Consider the following 8,819-nt stretch of genomic DNA (forward strand, 5'->3'; position numbering starts at 1 on the left):
ATAGGGATGCCCTCTTTCGCCACTTCTATTCAACATTGTCCTTGAAACTCTAGCCAGAGCAATTAGACAGACCAAAGAAATTAAAGGGATACAAATAGGAAAAGAAGAACTAAAGCTGTCACTATTTGCTGATGACATGATCCTATATTTAGAAGATCTAAAAACAACTCCACTAAAAAACTTCTAGAACTAATAAATGAATTCAGCAAAGTAGCAGGATATAAAATCAATACATGTAAATCTAATGCATTTCTATTCATAAGTGATGAATCCTCTGAAAGAGAAATTAGGAAAAACACTCCATTCACAATAGCCTCAAAAAAATACTTGGGAATTAATCTAACAAAAGAAGTGAAAGACCTCTACAATGAAAACTACAGAACTTTAAAGAAAGAAATTGAAGAAACCTTCAAAGATGGAAAGGTCTCCCATGTTCTTGGATAAGAAGAATTAACATTGTCAAAATGGCCATTCTACCAAAGGCACTATACAGATTCAATGCAATTCCAATTAAAATCCCAATGACATTCCTCATAGAAACAGAGAAAGCAATCATGAACTTCATCTGGAAGAACAAGGGACCTTGAATAGCCAAAACAATCATGAGTAGAAAAAAGTGAAACAGGAGGTACCACAATACCAGACATTAAACTATACTACAGAGGTAGTAACAAAAACAGCATGGTACTGGCACCAAAATAGACAGGCAGACCAATGGTACAGAATAGAAGACACAGACACAAAACCACATAAATACAGTCACCTCATACTAGACAAAGGAGCCAAAAACATACAATAGAGAAAAGATAGCCTGTTCAACAAATGGTGCTGAGAAAACTGGAAATCCATATGCAGTAAAATGAAATTAAACCTCTAACTCTTACCCTGCACAAAACTCAACTCAAAGTAGATCAAAGACATAGGAATTAGACCAGAGACCCTGCACCTAATAGAAAACAAAGTAGACCTGAATCTTCATTGTGTTGGCTTAGGATCAGACTTCCTCAACAAGACTCCCAAAGCACAAGAAACCAAAGCAGAATCAATAAATGGGATAGACTCAAACTAAAAAACTTTTTCTCAGCAAAGGATACATACAATCACGAATGTGAAGAGAGAGCCTACAGAGTGGGAGAAAATCATTTCCACACGTACTTCAGATAGAGCACTTATCTTTGAAATTTATAAAGAACTTACAAAACTTTATACCAAAAATACAAAGAACCAAATTAATAAATGAGTCAAGGAACTGGACAGACACTACAAAAGAAGACATACAGGCAATTAATAAATACATGAAAAAGTGTTCAACATCTCTAGTAATTAGAGAAATGCAAATTAAAACAGCTCTAAGATTTCATCTTTCTCCAATTAGAATGACTATTATCAAGAACACAAACAATAATAGATGTTGTCGTGGATATGGGGAAAAAGGCACACCTTTACCTTGCTGGTGGAGTTGCAAATTGGTGCAGCCACTCTGGAAAGCAGTGTGGAGAATCCTCAGAAAACTTGGAATGGACCCACCTTTTGACCCAGTTATCCCACTCCTCGGTTTATAGCCAAAGGACTTAAAATCAGCCTACTGATTTTAAGCCACATCAATGTTTATAGCAGCTCAATTCACAATAGTTAGATTGTGGAACCAACCTAGATGCCCTTCAACAGATGACTGGATAAAGAAATTGTGGTATATATACAAAATGGAATATTATTCAGCCATAAAGAAGAATAATATTATGGCATTTGCAAATAAATGGATGGAATTGGAGAATATCATGCTAAGTGAAATAAGCCAAGCCCAAAAAACCAAAAGCCGAATGTTTTCCCTGATAAGTGGAGAATGATATATAATGAGGGTGGGGGGGTGGGGAGTGAGAGAAGAATGGGGGAACTTTAGATTATGTAGAAGAAAATGAGGGGGGGTATGAAAAATGGTGGAATGAGACAGACACCCTATGTACATGTATGATTTCACGAAAGGTATGAATCTACATCATATACAACCGTAGAAACGAAATGATGTACCCCATTTGTGTACAATGAATCAAAATGCAGTCTGTAAAAAATTAAAAGATAAAGAAAAAAAAAAAAGAAAGGGAACCATTCTGTGGAATTCTAGGGTAAATCAGTTGCTTCCCATTACTCACAGAGTTAGCTTCTATACGATCCCTGCAAACAGTGATTTAATGAGTGCTAACCCATTGCTTCCAGGAGAAATACAGGGTTAGTTTTCTGTAAGCCTATGGTTACATTTTCATCAACCAATCAATTCATAACCTTGTTTTCTGTGTGTTTCTGTTTAAGGACACCTGATTTAATATATATTGCTGATTTGTTAATCTTGAGTTCCTTGCCAACAGCACTGCCTGAAGGAAGCTTATCTGATGAACACGTTTTCTTCGTAAGGTTTCTTGCATCACAACCTCTGGTGCTTAGGAGCACTAGGCAGTGCTTTAGCATGATGCTTGGGGCCATTTTAAAAAACAAAATCAACAAAACACGCAAAAATGCAAAACACAAGGCACTGAATAGACCATGTAAAAGAATTTACAATAAGAGATCTGAAGCAAGAAGGCAAAGGATTGCCTTGTTCAAATTCAGCTGGGGACTTGTACACTGGGTGGTTCACAGATTTTGCATGTTTTCAAATTAACAAGAAAGTGCCATATTGGTTTCAGGTCTACATATAAATTTTAGAGGGTAGGTGAAGGGGTTCAGAAGTTGCAACCCCAAATTATGTGACTTTGACATATTGTCTACTTTGAGTCGAGGCACCTGAGAAACAACAGAGGTAGGAAAGGCTCTCTAACATTCCATTCATTCTAACGTTCCACCGAAAACCAGGTCACAAAATTTCACATAAGAAAGGTGTCCTTACTTTACCAGGAAGAAAGGAGCATTCTCATCCCTGGAGACTGGGAGCTGTACCGAGGTGGACCTGAACAAACCAACCTAATAAACTAAGACTTATTTTCCTTTAGTTTCCCCCATATATTTCCTAGTCACCTTCCACAATTTACTGACCCTGGCCTTAGCCGCTTTGTCTTGTCACATCTCCACAACTTATCATTCTTTATTTAAAAAGGCATGCAAGCTCTTGGGCCTAATGTCTTCTTCAAGTCTTCATTTTTCTTATGAATATGCCCATGTACATGAAAATATTAAATAAAACTTGTATGTTACTGTCTTATGTTAATTTAATTCTCAGGCCCAGCCATAGAACCTGAGAATAGAAGGAAGTTCTTCTTCCCATAGAGAAAGTTTGTTTTCTCTTACATAGGCACAGCCACAAATATGGAATCTGAATAATGAATATTGACTGTATTATTAAACCGAACTAAATCCTGAATTATATACCAAGTTACTATATCAAAAGATCTTCATTCAAGAGACCAATCCCCAGCCCCTTCCCCCTTTAAGGAGATTGACAGGAGCCATTTGTATTGTACGGAGATGGCGAGACCCACCCATCCAATTCCTAGGGCTCCATAAGACTCTGCAAGCTCACTTGCAGTCTTTCACTCAGGTAAAGTGAGAATAACACTGTTTGTTACACATCTTTCCCAAAGATCTGATTGGGGATGGGAGGAGGATGTTGCAGAGAGATTTTCTTCAGAAACATTTAATCCTTTACCAAATATTAATTTAACACTTGCTATGTACTAGGCACAAGTGTATTCTAGAGCTGGGGATAAAACAAGATAGATATAAATCCCTAACCTGATGAAGCACATATTCTGGAGAGGCAGATAGACAATGAATAACAATAAATAATGTATATATTAGGCTCCACAGAGGTGAAGGCCAAAGAAAAAAGAAAACACAGTAGATCCAGTGTGTGGAGAAGACTATGCTTCTCACAATGGCAAACTGACATGACCAGAAGCAAAATAAATCACTATGGAATATACACATGTGTATACACACACACACACACACACACACACACACACACACACACAAACAAGCAAACACATGCACACACATATATTCATACGTACATGCGCACATTCTTTAAAGGGCAGTAAATAGTAATTAGTTCCTTAAGAAAATGTTGAAATTTGCCAGGCTGTATTTCCTTTGTACTATGAAGAAATAATAAAAGATTGCTAATTTAGTAGTCTGACAGAAGGAAGCTATATTTTTTCTAAAGGAGCTTCACAATTGTACCTTCTTTTGTACAATGGAGAAATTGGATATAATTTTACTTTTATTATGAATAGATAACATTTAAATCATGAAAAGATTTTACATCTCATTGTTGACAGGTATTGAAATACCTTATTTTTATATATAATAGCAATGTTCTCATCCCAATTTTGTGGACTCTGAATAATAGACTGTATTAACTTGGATTTATAGGCCTACAGTATTCACTTCAAGTGGGGGAGGAACTAGTTAGAATATATTGAATGTAAATACTATTTTTCACATTAAATAAGCAGTTGTATCTGACTTCAAAGAATTTAATGTGTCTTAGGGCACGAGGGTGATATAGTACTTAAGCAGATAGACTTTAGAACCAAATTACAGAAGTCCAAATGCTGGCTCTCCTATTATTAACTATGGGTTAAACAATGGCTCTCTGCTCCTGAAATTTTCCCATTTGTGAAATGGGAAATCATAATAGTACTGATCTCAGAGGGTCGCTGTGAAGATCACATGAGTCAACTTACATGAGACTTCTGGAGTAGTACCTGGCTCATAGTAAGTACCCTATGTTGGCTATTTAAAAATATGTTTAAAGACTTTCTTGGCGCTATCTAAAGATCCTTGAAAATTTTGGTAGAACTCCATGTAACAAAATTTTAAAATCATGGTTGTATATCTAATTTTATGTTAATTATCTATCTACTTTTGGTTCTGGGTGTGGAACCCAGGGCCTTGGACATGCTAACCATGTGCTCTAGACCTGAACCACACCCCCACCCCATAACTGTTTATGAATATCAACCACTCTAAAATTCCTTGCAAAACTAAACAATCCAATGTTTCACTCACTGGATTGATGTTGCAGCTATTGGTTGGTCAGACAAGAGAAAATCGCAAAGACCTTTCTACAAAGACAGCAAAGATTCGCCAAGTAAGGAGGTACTTCAGAGAGTGGGGGCAGGAAGAGGAAGAGGAAGACATCTCCTGATTTACTCTTCAGGAAGTCACTGGAAATAAAGTAAGGAAGATTCCCTAGTCCTCCAGTCTCCTCAAACTACAAAGGGCAGTTGATGGAATGGGCCATGTTACTTAATATTCCTATTTTAGTTTCTTAGTCTGAAAAATAAGGACTGATGATGGTGATAGTACTTGTCTTTTAAAGGTTTTTAGGAGTATTAAGTTAATCAATATAAAGCTGTTAAACTCAGATGTTAAACACTCACTATTAACTATTAATCATTCAGAAGATTTGTCTTAAATTTATGAATGAATGAATCATCTTTTAAATACAAATAAATACATCTATGATCCTAAAGTCAACATTCTCAAATCCTTTATTTTGAGGGATAGAATGTGGTAGAAAGAGGTAAGAGAGCAAGCTAAGAAATGCAAGAGATAAACAGGAAAAAGAATAATTTTATTTACCATTAAAACTTTATCCTCCAAGTCAAAATAGCATGTATTTTTTTTATTTTGAAAGCTAAAAATTTTATTCCTAGCAAGTTACATATTAATTAAAAAAATAATTTCCATGTTGTGTCAGTTTTTTTATTGCTGTGACATAGATACCTGAGAAAACAACTTAAAAGAGGAAGAATTTATTTTGGTTCATAGTTTTAGAGGTTTCAGTTCCTGGTTGACGGGTTCCATTGCTTTGTGCCTCAGGCAAAGCAGAACATTAGGGCAGAAGGGCATGATGGGTGAAAACTGCTCATCTGTTGGGGCTGGGGACAACATATACCTTTCCAGGGTGTGCCTACAGTGACCTACTTCTTCCAAGTAGGCCCAGTCTCCTACAGTTTCCACCACCTCCCAGTAGTCCTTTAAATTATGAACCCATCGATGAATCCATTAATGTGATCAGAGTCCTCATGATCACTTCCCCAAAACTCCACCTTGAACATTCTTTTATTACTTTTAAACCTAGGTTGTCTCTAAAGTTTTGCTTCTAAAATTATAACAAATGCTCCTGAAAATGCCAGTTTGAAAACTAGTTAATACTATGCATGCCCAGACCATTTTCCTTAATTTGAGAAAATGTTGGAGTTTCATCCCCAAAGGGAAAATCTGCACTACAAATACCCCCAATAGTTCAACATCTCTAGCAATTAGAGAAATGCACATCAAAACTACTCTTAAGATTTAATCTTAACTCCAATCAGAATGACAATTATCAGGAATACAAGCAATAACAAATGTTGGCAAGGATGTGGGGAAAAGGTACACTCATATATTGCTGGTGGAAATGCAAACTGGTGCAACCATTATGGAAAGCAGTATGGATATTCCTCAGAAAACTTGGAATGGAACCATCATTTGACCCAGTTATCCCACTCTTCCAGTTTATACTCAAAGGACTTAAAATCAGCATACTACAGTGCAGCCACATCAATGTTTATGGCAGCTCAGCTCACAATAGCTAAACTATGGAACCAGCTTAGGTGCCCTTCAACACATGAATGGCTAAAGAAAATATGATGTACACACACACACACACACACAATGGAATATTACTCAAATTTAAAGAAGAATGGAATTATGGTATTTGCTGGTAAATGGGGGAGTTGGAAAATATCATGCTAAGTGAAATAAGCCAAACCAAAAAACCAAAGGCAGAATGTTTTCCCTGCATATGCTAATTCACGATAAGTGGGGGGCAATAGGGAAGAAGAGTTACTTTAGGTAGAGGGGAATGAAGGGAGGGGAAGGAGTATGGGGGTAGGAAGGATAGTAGTATGAAACACATTACCTCATGTACATATATGATTGTATGATCAATGTGGTCCTACAAGATGTATAATCAGAAAAATGAGAATTTATACTCCATTTATGTATGATTTATCAAAATGCACAAATGTATTCTACTGTCATGTATAACTAATTAAAACAAAATTTTAAAAGGAAAGAGTTATTATAGATATAAACTTTGAGAAGATAAAGATCTTCTTAAGAAGTCAGGAGTGGGAATATTTGGGTATCAGAACATATCAAAAGTAAAAGAAATATCCCTGATGAGTAGGCCTTCTTTTCCTGACCCTGGAAATGAGGGTGTGCCTGGTTGCACATCACTGGAGAAGCCCATGATCTGATTTTCAGCAATCAGAAAACTCAGTTGGCAGCCCAGCAGTGAGCAGGATGTGTTAACAGATGTCCTATAACTGCTGATTTCATTCTAGGAATTTAATTTGGCTTCTTGGGGACAGCCCTGGAACGGCATGATAATTCCAGAAAGTGGTGTCACACTTACCCATTCATTTGGCACTAAGCAGGTTTAGATCTCCTTTTGGAGAAAGGCATTTCTCAGAAATGGCATATGGTGAGAATTAATCAATTAACCAACAGGTAGCTATTTATTAGTTTCCTAGTTTGTGGGAAAGGCAGAGATAAACTCTGACTTTAAAATGCAGCTCTGGAAAATACTAATTTGTCATCTATAATGTGGCAATAACTTTTCAGAGTGCAGTTACATAGGACTCGATCTCAATTTCTGAGCATTTTCAGTTAACCACTCAGGAAGCGAATACAGGTGAATGTTACTCAGGTGCTCAGGAGATCTTCAGACTGGAAAAAAAAATGGTTTTGGAGAAGAGGACTTAGGTTTCTCCAGCAAAAGTTTTTCTCTGTTTGGAGAAGCGTGGTATTTCTGGAAATGGACATTTGCCTTTATATAGATGAGGGGTGAGGATGCTGAAATAGCTGAAAAAGGTAACTATAATCAAGTGAATGAAGTGGAGTGACAATGGAACTCTCTTTTCCATCTTCCCAGTCTTCATTTCTAGAGTATTTCATGTAAAATATTAATATGCAAAAATTAATTAATTAAAAATTAATTAATATGCTAAACCTCTGTAAAAATAACAGGCTCTAGCAGCTTTTACACTTCTAGTAGGTAGGAATTTCTCTTTTCTACAACATAGGTTAAACACTTATTCATTTAACAAATATTCCCTGACCACCTACCATGTGATAGGCACAAAAGATAGGCAAAAATCCTCGGCTTCTGGCGTGAGAATCAGACAATGATCAAAATAGAAAAGGATTTTAGTGAAATGTGCTAAGGAGAAAAAGTAGAGAACAGGAAACGAGGGCGGTCACAGTTCTACACATGGGAAGATCTTAAGAGAAATTTGAGAAAAGAGATAATGCACTTTGAAATCTAAAAACATTGAACTTATAGAAGTAGAATAAAATGGTCTCTTTATGCTCCGCATATTATATGTTCTAAATTAATCTCTGACTCAGAGCTGCAGTTTAACAGAGTAGCAAGAAATTTCATCTCAGTCAGGTTCTGAGCCCCTTCTCTTCCTAGGGTTGTGAGAACCTACAGGAGTTCATGTCTTAGTCCTCCAGTGAGTTTCCAGGGCTCATTTTGCTCTAGGCTGGTAGCTCCTGAGGACTGTCTAATCTTATGTGGTTCTTTGAGGGGCCAGCTCTTTTGTTAGGGCTATGAAACCATAGCTTAATTTTGTCACTTGGGCATCCAAGTGCCACCCCATGGTAGTAGTTCTCCCCTGGGGGGACACAAACCTAGGCTACTCTAGGAACGCCCCTGAATTCTCAAACCCATCTCAATTTGGAGGACCCTCACAATGGGGCCACTTCTCCTTCTCAAATTTCATCAGGCACTTTCTAACAGTCTTCTAAAGGCCTGGCCTCCCAGACAG

Source organism: Sciurus carolinensis, chromosome 1 (genome assembly GCF_902686445.1).
Source record: "Sciurus carolinensis chromosome 1, mSciCar1.2, whole genome shotgun sequence".
Classification (NCBI taxonomy): domain Eukaryota; kingdom Metazoa; phylum Chordata; class Mammalia; order Rodentia; family Sciuridae; genus Sciurus; species Sciurus carolinensis.